This window comes from Anthonomus grandis, chromosome 11 (genome assembly GCF_022605725.1).
Source record: "Anthonomus grandis grandis chromosome 11, icAntGran1.3, whole genome shotgun sequence".
Classification (NCBI taxonomy): domain Eukaryota; kingdom Metazoa; phylum Arthropoda; class Insecta; order Coleoptera; family Curculionidae; genus Anthonomus; species Anthonomus grandis.
Genome location: NC_065556.1, coordinates 12,406,964 through 12,421,235, shown reverse-complemented (window position 1 = coordinate 12,421,235; position 14,272 = coordinate 12,406,964).

Sequence of the window (14,272 nt, the reverse complement as noted above, 5' to 3'; positions counted from 1 at the left end):
AGTCAGCATCAGTATTACAATTAAACTAAAAGATTTTCAACCATCTACATCAGAAAGGCAACTTGTCCTAAGGTGTTTAAGCGCCATTTAAAGAAAGTGTTTGTTTAAGGTTTTATTATTTTCTTATTATCTTATTTTTATATAAGTGTAGTTTATAAGTGGCTTGGTTTATGACATGTTTATGTTGAACAATAAACATTTTTGACTTTGACTAAATTAATTCTAGAAAACTAGAAAACTTCAAATGATTGATTTAAGTTAAACGCAATAGAAAACTTTCTCGACAAAAAATTCAATACTCAATAAAAATAATAGAGAAAAATACAAGTGGCTGAATGGGTTAATACTTTGTCTGCTGATTTGGCGAGACAAGAAACTTTTTAAATATTTATCAAGAGCTTATATCCTTGGAGGCTGTATTACTATCTATATATAGACAAAATAGTGAGTAACACAACATCAGTCAGATCCTCTATTTTCAAAAACCCACTTAAATGTACGTATCTTCAACATATCAACAGTACAACATTTTTAGAACTTTTTAGAAAAAATATTCAAAGACAACTTTTAGAAAATAGAGAACAACAAGAACTTTGGTTTTTGGCAAGAATTAGAAACATGCGAGGTTCCAAGAGGAGTCACTAGGCTTTAAAATGTTTTATGAAAAACTATTTTTAGATTATGAACTTAACAAAAATATCTTTAAAGTACAAATACAAATAGTTTATTACTACCTACAATATTAAAAGTACATACACAAGACAAAGAAGATATATATATCATAAATTGCCAAAATAAGTCAGAACTAGATTTAAATACTAAAAAGTCAACTGCTACATAAAATAAAATATAAAATCTTAAGATTTCTTTATTATAGCTTGGAAATACAGTAAAATGACAACAATACATTAAATCTTAAAAAAAACATTAAAGAAAATTAAGACATTACAAAATTAAAATGTATATCTTAACAACTCATCTAGGCTGCTCAGAAGGCCTGACCGACCAGGATATTCTAAACATGCCTCCTAAACTGACTCAGGGGCAAGTTCTTTATACTATCAGGAAGTTGATTGAACATGTAATGATTATGATGTAAGATTAGCGAGAACTCTGATTGCCCCATGTTGCATTGTAAAAAAAGACAAATTTACATTTAATTTAAGAAAAAAAACAACAAATCTAAAATTGTATTTAAAATATTCCTTAATAGTGTAATACGTCTTTTGTTAAGAACAGTTTTTTTAGCTCTTTTTCTATTAACTTTTAAGCTATAGTCCTTTTTAAGGTTTTAAATAGTTTTTTATATATATTGAATGATGAACGGGTACTATTCTCATTTTTTGTTACAATTACATAACTTAAAAATATATAGTGCTTTTCTTTAATGTCCCTTCCCCCTCTTTATTTTTTGAACGGATCAATTCAAAATATTGAAACTTGAGATAATATTATTGATAAATAAATACTATGTTTTAAAGAAAAATTGACAGATGAAAATTTCAAGATGGATGCTGGGCGCCATCTTGGAAAAAAAATTAAATAGAAAGGGTGGTCTTGTGGCACATCATTTTGAAGCTCCTAACGATTAGTTTATAACCCTAGAATATAAATTCAATATCTTTACCTACTACATATTGTGGGGTCTCTATTCACCGAACAAAATTTTACAGGGGAACTGTATTTGGATATGCTGGAAAATACTATTAACCCTTTAATCACCGAAACGGTCGAAACGAATCCTAATGAGTTTGATATGGATATTGTATTCCAGCAAGATAGAGCTCCACCACACAGCTTCCGACAAGTTCGGAACTTTTTAGATAACAATTTTCCCGGTCGTTGGATTGGCCGTCGAGGACCTGTGCAATGGCCAGCTGGCTTTCCAGATTTGACACCTTTAGACTTTTTTATGAGGCTATTTGAAGCATAAGGTGTACGAAACTGAACCTGCTTCAGTATCGGGTTTATGACAGAAAATAACGAATATTTGTAAATATATCGATGTCAGTGTATTTTAAAATGTTCGGTGTGAAATTTCGGACCGACTGTTTTTGTGTCAAGAGATTCAAGACAACCATTTCCAGCATCTTCTCAATTTTACTCAATGTGTTTATTCGATATACCAAGTTATATGTTTGTGTATTCAGGTAATTATTAAATGTACCACCATTTTGTAGTATGTAAAGATATTGAATTTATATTTTAGGGCTATAAAGTACTCGTCAGGAGCTTCAAAATGATGTGCCACAAGACCACCCTTTCCATTAATTTTGTTTCCAAGATGACGCCCAGCAGCGATGTTGATATTTTCATCTGTGAATTTTGCTTTAAAATATAGTTTTCATTCTTCAATTGCATTACCTCAAGTTTCAATATTTTGAATTGATCCCTTCAAAAAATAAAGAGGGGAGGAACATTAAAGAAAAGCACTATATATACGTTAAAGAAGCTTCAGTCTCAAATATGAATAGTCTATGTTGGAGATACACACAGTGTCAAGAATCTTCAAATGTCTTCGAAAGATAATATAATTTATATTCAAGAATACCATAAAATATGTTATTATTTTACCAGGTTAATCACATATTATAAAGTGTAAAAGTGTTGGGTGGTATAAAAAAATTATAAAACCAAATTAGGTATCAAAAATCGATATATCAAAATTACTAATCTAACAAAAAATTAACTTATTAAAATAAAATAAAAACAATAATATTTTCTGTTAACTCGCCTTGACATGGAGCGAATAAGATTATCTATCTCTTCTTGACAAATATTGTTCCACTTTTCTAGTGCCGCTACCATCAGCTCCTGAAGGATTGCAGTTTTTGTAAATATGGCCCCATGCTAAGCTGCCAGCGATATGTGCTCCAATAAGCCTCGACACTCTTAAAGGTCTTCTTGATCGCAAATTGGCAGTTGCTAGCCTTCGTGTAATTGTAGGCCTGGAAATGGATCTTCCGTATATTTTTCTGAAATGCGTTCTTACCACTAAAAAAAAATTAGCTAAATATCAATTCTCTTTTTAATCTCTTATTAATCTCTCTTTCTCTGACACTATGATGCCCACTAGCACGTCTCCTATTCACACCCTCAGTTTCTTGAAACAGTTGCACTATTAGGATAACAGAGCTCTTAGGAATGCCAAGCCTTGCTGAAATCCTATGATTTGACCAGTTCTGTTTTTTATAAAGCGATTATTATAGGTTTATTAAAACCGGTAAGTTTGATACCCAGACCCAATTGGGAATGAATTATACTATTCGAGATTTATATGACACTAACAATTTTCAACAAATGTAGTTAAAGTAAGTGATAACATTTTGTGATTTTTTTTGTTCATGATAAAAAAACAAAAGTTTATGCGAGTTTATTTATTTTTACATAAACAAAATGTTGATAAAGGTTTTAGATTTGGTATTATACAGCGAGTCCAAGTTATTTGACGCTGTGCGTATTTTCAAAATGATGAAATGAAGTCTACAAGATTTACTAGGTATAATAAAATAGCGAGATATCTATTGTAGCATTTAAGCCATTCGCCAAAGTATGAATTAAAATACTTATTACACAAAAATAGTCTAAGAGTATTTATTTACTACGCCGCAATGGTAAGTCGCGCCAATATTCTGACTTGAATTGGCCTCCAAGCGTTGAAAGCTCCTTATACAGGGTGTTTCAAAATTCACTACATATATTTTAAGGGCGTATTCCTGAGGTCAAAATAAGACTTTTTTTTCCTATAAACATGGGTCCTAAAATGCACCCCCCTCTAGCTACAGCCAATCGCAAGAAGTGTAAAAAAAATCGATTTTTTAAAACTGTGTCTACAGTTTTGCATCAAATTTAACGAAATTTGGAATATCCCCATTATTTTAGGCGGTATTTACTTTTTATCTTAGAAAAGGCGTAAAACTAATTTTAAGGGGTAAACTGAGAAGGTGCACCCTTTTGACGGCCAAAATTTTATGTACGCATATATTTTTTTAAAAATTAAGCTACACCAGAATATGGGCCATACAAAAATGTAAATTTTATGTCTCTTGCATTTTTTTGATAATACAAATAGTTTTTGAGAAAATCACCGATAATTTAAACAGATAATATTAAGTAGTAGGATGTGACTATTTGTTTTAGGACATTTTTTAAGTGGCACGACATTTAACAATAAATAGGTAGACTGGTATTGCTATTGTTGAAACTTTGTTATTGAGGTTTTTTCAATAAATTGATGAACAATTATTTACATTAAAGAATGACGGTTTATAAAAATACAAAAAATTGGTTAAAAAATTATTTAACATTTATTAACATAATAACTAATTATTTTTTTAATAAACAATAAACTTCTGAGAAACAAATATTTTTTTTTTATAAAAAGTGCTCGAAATGCGCACCTCCCGCTGCAATACAAGCCTCCATTCGTCTTCTCATAGATTGTCTTACTCGCTCTAAAATTCCGGGAGTATTTCTTATTGTTTCAAAGGCATCAATAATTCTTTGCCTTAAGACCTCGAGCGAAGGCACTTGACCAGGATTATAGACGAGGCTTTTTACATATCCCCAGAAAAAAAAATTCAGAGGATTGCAGTCCGGGGAGCGTGGAGGCCATGGTATTGGGCCTGCTCTACCAATCCATCTCTCAGGAAACACAAAGTTCAAATAGTCACGCACTGTTATACGGAAATGAGGGGGGGCACCGTCATGCATAAACCACATGTTCGCTCGCACATTTAAAGGTACATCGTCTAGTAAACCATTTAAATGGTGCTGTAGAAAGTCTAAATAAGTATCGCCAAAATTCTAGGAAAAAAGAAAGGACCAATTAACTCATCTCCCACTAAACCTGCCTAAAGTGCTTCTGGTGGTGAGTTTGTCTAATTTCGTGCGGATTCTCTGCTGCCCAAACATGCACATTGTGAAAATTCACCACCCCTTCCCGCGAAAAATGAGCTTTGTCTGTGAATAGAATACTTGATAAAAAATTATTATCTCTCGCGCATCTCAGTTTCGTGCTTGTTGCGATCTGCCTGCATTGTTCCTGGGGGTCCGAAAACTACCGTATTCCCTAAGATGCCGATGTGACTCTGAAAATGTTTTTACATTCGGGAGTCGGCGATTAGGAAACCTTAACTGATACAATCTTTGAGCTTCATACGCGTTACCATCAGCAAGACATTTCATTCATTTTTCATTTTAGCAATGTTAGCGTTTAGAAATAAAACATGGGAATAGAAACTACACTTTAAATCTAAAACGGGAAGTAAACTACTGGAATTAAACAAAGTCAACAATGACAGTAAATTTATTTTACACCAAATGTCAAGCAAGTTAAAAAATTTCTAAAACAAATACTCACAGCCTACTACTAAAACCTCAAAAATAAAAATGTCAACAATTGCGAAACACAGCCTACTTCCTAAATTTTTTCTTTGATTTTTAATTTACGATATTGCTATCCTTTTATTCTCCTGCGATTTTCTCAAAAACTAATATTCGTATGAAAAACATATAAGAGACCAAAAAGTTAAATTTTTGTATGGTCTATTTTTTGGTGTAGCTTAATTTTTAAAAAAATGTATGTCCACATAAAATTTTGGCCATCAAAAGTGTGCATCCCCTCAGTTTACCCCTTCAAATTAGTTTTACGCCTTTTCTAAGATAAAGAGTAAATAGACCGCCTAAAATAACCGAGGTATTCCAAATTTCGTTAAATTTGATGCAAAACTGTAGACACAGTTTTAAAAAATCGATTTTTTTTACACTTCTTGCGATGGCTGTAGCTTGAAGGGGGTGCATTTTAGGACTCATGTTTATAGAAAAAAAAGTCTTATTTTGACCTCAGGAATACGCCCTTAAAATATATGTAGTGAATTTTGAAATATAATGAATAGTGAAGTTCCGGAAAATTCTCTAACCTTCCACGTATCTTTATAGATGTCGTGCGGTGTGCTCACTTGCGCAACCGCGATGATTTCGGAATGAAGGCGGACAGCTGATATATTTGCGGTATTGTCTGTCTATCTGCCCCTACAAAGAAAATTACTCTCATTATATACAGCAACGCAGATTTACGAGTTGTAAATCTGTTATTACTCTTGCACAAAGTAAATAAGCTTCATGTGGTATTTGTCCCTTGCAAGCAAACAAGAATCACGGATACTATCGGCGAAATTAAAGTAAGAGAGTACCAATGAGTCATAAAATCGCTAAATCCTAATTTACTATCTGAAATGAAACTTTGATTTTTTGCGGAGTTAGAGATATTTAGCACGTCTTTATTTAAAGTTAATTAAATATCAGATAAGTATAAGCCTTCTAGCGCTGTCTGCCAAATAATAAAACTTGAGTTTCCAACACATAAAGCTCCAGACTCTGTTTTTGCGAAATTGCAAGAAGCGCCTCAAGATTCTTATTTAGTTCACCGACTGATAGTAAAAGACATTTTACACATAATGATTTTAAACCTGCGTATTTTAGAGAATTCTCTCTTTTAGAGAAGAAGCTCTTTCCGATTCCGTTTAAAAATTTTAATAATTTTTTTATTTACACTAAGAGTGACTTAAGTCGACTTACGACACTTCTAAGTTGTAAATCACACGTGATACGTCACTATTTTCAACTTTTCTATACATTTTTCTTGGGCAGAAGTCAAGTAATAGTCGCATAAAAATTTAAAATTCAAAAAAATGGCAAACTTAGAATTTCGTTTTCGGTGATAAAAGTGGACTCCACTTGACTATCGATCATATCATAAAAAACTAATTTTCGTCAAAAAAGTGAATTAAGTACTTTTTTAACTTGTACGGCACTAATGCTATGTCGTTGTTTTTTGACGTTTTACAATGTTAGTAAGCGTCTGACTTTAATGGGGTAACTATTTCAATTGCAAAAAAAAATTTTGCAAAATATTACGGAATTCATCAGGCATTTCTAAAATATTTTTCTGATGCAGGCTTTACATACATTAATGTACAACCCACAAAGAATTGTGGTCTCAAAATGTATATTATGCTGTATATTACATAATGACAATGAAGGCATTATTCTAATAAAACTAAAATATAAACTCTGATAGGAGTAGAAAAATGTACACACTCTTCAAAACTAAAATTAAAACTTTTAAAAATTAACTAAAAAATATATCTCTTTAAATAAAACTTAAATTTTTTTTTCGCTAAATAATGAATTAACCTATCATAAAAGTAATTTCGTGCTTCCAAAAGAGTTTCTGATGAATTCAAAATGGCACATTCAACCATTTTAAGTCGAAGCTCCTCTAAATTTTTTGGCCTACGAAATTCTCCTTAAGATAATCCCAAAAATTCATCATTTGGCGACAAATCTGGAGGTCTAGCAGGCCATTTAACATCGAAAGTCCCACAAATAAGACGGTTACAAAAAGCATCTACTAAAAGTCCTTTATCAAACTGCATTATGATCAGGACAGACGTATTGTAAAAAATAGACAGGTCTAAATGAGGAGCATTTTAATGGTATGAAGAACTTTTTGCACTAACTCTTGAGCTGAACCTATTCACGTCGGTAGCCAGGGCAGTATGCGTTTCGGAATTTCATTTTGTGAAATAAATATTGGGCGACCGACACACACGCGAGTCCATCATAATGGAGGAAGAAGAAGAATATGATATATTCTAAAATAAATATGCCCAAAATACCACTTTAAACATTTAATTTTTGAGGATACTGAGTACGGAATTAAAAACTTTTCTCCTCATTTTCCAAAGACCTATATCGAACAATTTTCATTTGCTTTTTTCATCATGGTTTTATAAAATTCCATTCTTTGCCGCTGGTCTATTGGAAATATCTCCTGAGTTTTGAAATGTTTGAAACATTTGGATACATGTTTGTTCCAAGTACTGGCAACAATTTTATAATACATACCCAGTTCAACACTTATACTTGATTATGTTGAATGCACCTGTAAGGCACTACAAACAATTTCTCCTAGTCCTTCTTGCACCTAGACCCCTTAATAGAAGGTGCCTGCCATGTAATGTGGCATTTTTGATAATCTTGAAGATGAAAGGATCTCTTAAAATTCGAAATAACATTTAAAATTATTTTTCTGCATGGCATCGGTCTATTTTCAAATGTAATTTAAAATAAATCCCTACATTGTACTGCCAAATAACGTCCATAAAATTATCTAGTATTTGGAACTCTGTCAGAAGGAGTACAAAGAGCCAAAATATTTTAAGAAAAAAAATAATAGCTCTTCAGAATTCCACAGTACAGCGCGCAGACATACATCAAAATGAGACATGTCAAAATTATTATTCTTATGCTGTGAAAAAGAAAAACAGCAATACAGAGGAAAAAAAAACCATAACCATCAATTCCTCCCCTCCCCCTCCCCGTATAAGTTAAATAATAAAATGAAATGAAGGTTTCCAACTCCATATAATTATATTTTAATATAATATCATCATTCGATGATCATTCGGCAATGGATTATTATAGAATGTGCATCTATTCGGAGAAAAGTGTTCCAAAATTTAAGAAATGAGTTTGAAAATAGATTATATTTTCGTTAGGCCCAAAATAGAAGCCATTTTCAGTATCTAATTAAATAAAATAACATTTAGAACCTGGCGGCGAACAAATTCTAATGGGTGCAGGTGAATACTACTCCAAAAGACCTTAAATTTAAAGTATCACAAAACAGGGGTGCCATTTAAAGTTTTGGGGTTGGGTGCATCGGGCTCAAGGGGTAACTTGCCCTTTAATCAAAATATGGAGTCCCTCCTACCTATTTAACATTTGTACCAAATTGTGCTTTTCTAACTTTTTTAGTTTCAGAGGTATTTGCATTGAAAGTTTTCAAATCGACACCCTGTATAATATAATAATATAAAAGTAATACTAGAATAATTATAGTTCACTAATATTCAACTAGCTGTATATGACCAAACTATGACTAAATTTGACCAAAATCTAAAGGTCCATAGCCCCAAATTTCCTAACCATGATGATCATGATCAACCATATCAAAGGGGTCGTTAGGATGTCTGCTTACACACTATCAACCTTTAAAGGCCTCTCAAAAAGACTGATCAAATTATACTATAATAGGTCAATCAGTTAGTCATCGTAGATTTAGTCTGAGAAAAACTATGTTGGTTATCGCTAAGCAATCGCTTGCAATGTTATGAACATTGTATAGAAAGCAACCTGTCAAATACCTTAGGAATTAAAGGCTGAATACGTATACCTTTATTATTACAAATATCAGTTCTATTGCCATTTTAATTCGTATTTAAAAGCTTACCTATTGAAATTTGCCTATGTCAAGCAAAGGATTGAAAAGGCGGTGCAATGACTTACTCAGAGTACATATGCAGTTTTTTAAGGAGAACGGGTAAGATACCATTAGGGCCAAAAGAGTTTCTGTTAGGAAGGCGTAAAATTTCGTCAAATAAAAATAAGTAGAAATATAAAGTCCAGACTCTAATCAAACTTATAATCAGGAACCTTGCTGGCAGGTTTCCCGTATGTAGTTTTATTTATTTATTTATATTACAGTTACAATGCCACTTACAGATACTAACTTAACATAGGTAACTACATAAATATACATAACTTTATATAGCATAAAAAGTACTGTAATAAATAATATTACAATAACAAATACCCAACTTATCACTGACAAGTTCAATTCTGTTTTAGTTTATTTAGTATTATTTTTTTTAATTGATTCAGACTAGTTGAATCAATGTCAATATCGGAAGCATATAAGTTAAAATATTTTTAGATGTTTGTTTTAGATGATTTTTAAAAGTTTTTAAATGGGAGAATTCCTATAGAGGTTGGTTCGTGGATAAGCCAGATAAAAAATTAATGGATGGCGAGTGTTAATTTTGTTTAAAGCAAAAGGTAACTGACTAAGAATCTCAGGACAATCTATTTTATTTTTCAGTATTTTAAAAAAAGTGCACAAAAATATTCTAATTCTTCTCTTACTCAGAGACAGTCTTTCAAAAATCTGCAACAAATGATCATTATCACAGCCTCTTTGGGAAAATATACCAAATTTCCTAAAATACATGCACTTCAAAAACTTTCTCTGAAGACCTTCAACCATTGCCACCCAGATACTGTACTGGGGGGGACCAAATAATGGACCCATATTACAAGACTGGCAAAACTAAGCTATCGAAAAGATGAAGACTCACTTCAATACTCAGCTCCTTGGTGGTTCTAATAATAAATCCAGACATTTTTTGGGTATTTTCTACTTTTGATAAAATGTGTTTAGAAAATGAAAGAGTCAAGTCAAAAATCACTCCTAGATCCTTCAGCTGGGGTACTCTTTAAAGTTGTTCAGCATTAAAGGTGTAATTAAAAATTATGGGACTATTATTTAGGGTAAATGACATACAAGCACACTTACTGATATTTAATCTAAAACTATTTAATTCGCACCAGATCGCAACATCCCAGAATTCATCTTGTAAAGCCTGACAATCATTCACAGATTGAATCTAAAGGAAACACTTAAAATCATCCAAAAACAATAATCTCTTTGCATTTTTAATATTACAAGTAAGACCGTTAACAGCAGCCAAAAACAAGAGTGGTCTAAGATTGGAGCCCTGTGGAACATCAGAAGTACTTTTAAAGATACACGACTTGGAACCTTTAATTTCAACATATTGAAAGGTACAACTGAGGTATGACTGGATTAGGCACGTAATAGAAGGAGACACATCTAAGTGTGATAAAGATTTCAGTATTGTACAGTATCTTACTTTATCAAAACGCTTTCTCCATATCTGTATAGATAACATCAACCTGGGATTTTCCATTAATATCTTCATGGACATATTGACAGAATGAAACAAGATGAGTGAAAATTGATTTTTTGGGCAAGAAGCCATGTTGACAAGAAGTAATGCGAGCAGCTATTTCACTGAACAGGCGCTCAAAAATAATCAATTCTAAGACTTTAGAAATAGAGCTCATAATAGTAATTGATCGGTAGTTCTTAATTTGATCTCTAGGGCCAGATTTGTATATAGGACTTATTTTGGTAATTTTCCACCTATCTGAATAACTTGAAGTTTGGAGAATAATATTAAACAGATATCCTAACGGCTTCAACAAATGGTCACGGCAACCCTTCAATACATAAGCTGGAATGCCGTCTGGACCAGTAGCCTTATTCTCTTTAATTTTGTTGAAGGCCTGTTTAATCTCATCTTCAAAAACCCGAGGACTACAAAAAAGGACATGGGTTTAAAGGGCAAGCATGGTAAGTCGTGATCATTAATATAGACGGACTTAAAAAAATCGAACTTTTTGAGAACCTGAAAAAATCCTGTCTTCAAATGTCATTTCCTTCATTATATCCGCCGAATCTCTCAAGGATTTCACAAAGGACCAAAACATTCTGGGATTTGTTCGTAACGCAAATTTCACGTCTCTTGGTGTAGGCGGCTTTAACTTTAGATTTAACCGAAACTCTTGTGGAATAGTATCTGGATCTCCAGTAGAGAGATCTGGATTTTCTTGATTTAGGATAAAGTTTATACTTAAACTTAATAAGTTTGATAATCTCAATGATAAACCACACTGGATATTTTCTACTTTTTAACGTGACTGAGGTACTCATTTGTCAAAATTTTCATTTCAAGTGTAGAATAAAAAGCCTCAGTGACATTATTAACATCAGTAAATACCTTAAGATGTTCCCAATTCTGGGAGGCAAAGATATTATACATCAGTAAAAAGTTCTAGTTTTTAGTCTATTTGAAGTTGAATCTGGTAGTTGAGGTAACCTTATAATGTCTGGGATGTTCTTTACTTTTTAAGGAAAACACCTAAACACGGATGGTGGGAATCAACAGAAACCAAAGAATTCTTCAACGTCGTTAACCCCAACATCATCACAAGATGCAATAACAAGATCCAGAAAAACACCATTACTGTTTCTGATTTGGTTTTAAAATACCTGCAAATAAGTTTACAATATCTTTTTTTTTTCAAGTACTTTATTGTCGAAAATTTGGTACATGTACACGAATTTTATTGACAAAGCTTCAGAAAATAAATACAATCAAATCAGATTTTACAAAACAAATATAAAAAAATTATACAACATATAAAATGCCTAAAAAAAAATGCAAGAGAAAAATGTTACAAACAAAATCTTTATAAAACAAAATATATGCATGTAGACAAAGGTAGCAGAGATAAAGGGACACATAAAGGTATGTTCAAAATTAAAATTAACAGATTAAAAGCTTAGCATCTACTACACAACATCCTCAGCCTTAAAAAAGTCTTCAATCGAATAAAAGGCTTTTAGAAGCAAATATGACTTCAGTTTACAACGAAACTGGCGCAAAGACTGAACACTTCTTAATTCCACGCTAATGTGATTATAAATCATTAAACCGCGATATATAAATGAATCTTTGATAGATGTAAAATGAGGAATAGGAAGGGGAATATTATTAATCTGTCTGGTAGGATAACTGTGATGTCGGATTGGAAAACTGTTCTTATTTTTGAATAATAAACCTGCAGTTTCCAAAATAAATAATGATGGTAGGGTCAAAATACGGCTCTCTTTGAAAAGATTACCACAATGCATTCTAGAATGGGCCTTAAATAAACTTCTGACAGCCCTCTTTGGCAGCACAAAAATAGACTGAAACAGATAATTTGAACATGCACCCCAAAATGGAAGAGCATACCTTAAACGCGACTCGAACAAAGCAAAGTACACATCACGAGCAACATCTCTCCCCAGTTCATGAACGGTTGCCCTAATAGAGAAGCAGCCAGAAGCAAGTTTTTTATTTAACTTTATTATATGGTCAGAAAACTTTAAATCTTTATCAATGACTAAACCAAGAAATGCAGAATTGTCTACCATGTCCAATGCGTTCTCACCAAAATCAAGACTCTCAGCTTGAAAATTGAAACCAATAATATGGGACTTTGACATATTTAAGCAAAGTTGATTGGAATCACACCATTGCTTTAATTTCAGAAGATCGGCTGCAACATTTCTGACAAGCTGCTTGGGATATTTATTCGACCATAAAATTGTTGTGTCGTCAGTAAACGATGTAAAATGTCCACATATGCTAAGAGTAATAAGATCATTAATGTATACAAGAAATAGAAGGGGACCAAGAACTGACCCCTGTGGGGGGTCCCCACAATCCACAGACTCCCTACCAGAAAAGTCACCATTAAGGTACACAGACTGCTCGCGACCAGACAAATAGCACTCAAACCACTTCAGTGCAACACCCCTAACTCCATAAGCAGAAAGCTTCTGAAGCAGTATCCTATGACTCACACAATCAAAAGCTTTGGACAAGTCACAGAACACCGTTGCAGTCGCCTCTCTTTCATTAACACCCTGGAGAAGTTTGGACAAGAAATCAAACATAGCGTCAGAGGTGCTTTTTCCTGATAGAAAACCAAATTGTTCATCTCGAAGAACCCCTTCCCCCAGAAGAAACCTTAAAAGACGATCCTTCATAAGTCTTTCAATTAACTTAGATAAAGTAGACAAAATTTAAATCGGTCTATAGTTGGATGGACTAGAACGATCACCACCCTTATAAAGAGGCAAAATTTTTGCTAATTTTAGGCAAAGAGGAATGTGCCCGACTGAAATGAAATATTAATAGCATCAGAAAGAGCCTGAATAGCACTCAAAGGAAGTTCTTCCAATAAATTCACTGAAATACCATTGTCACTAGATACCCTTTTCTTTTTCATCGATCCTATAGTGCAAAAAATCTCCCTGGGAGTAGTGGGGCTGAGGTAAAATGAGTTTCCACTAGTGGTAGGTAAAAATTTGAGAGGGTTATAAGTGGAAGAGAGAGTTCAATATGTCAGAATCAATCTGCACTTCTTGAGAGCCATTACTTTTGGACACAACCTCATTAACAATTGACCACGCTTCGCGTTGCTCATTGGAGGAATATTTCAAACGTTTGGAATAATAGAGTCTTTTCGCCTCACACACAACTTTCCGGTAAACTTTTCGATATCTTGAGAATAGCGACAATACAAAATTATTTATCGGGTAGAACTTTTTTAAAATACCAAAAAATCTAAGATTACGACCGGAAATGCGAATACCAGGAGTTAACCATCTTTTCCGGTCCCTAAATCGATTTTTTAATGGGTGAACGGAAAAGTATCTATCAACTAACTTTGAAAGAGATGCGTGAAATGAAGCAAGAGCATCCTGCTCACAAAATATTGAGTCCCAATT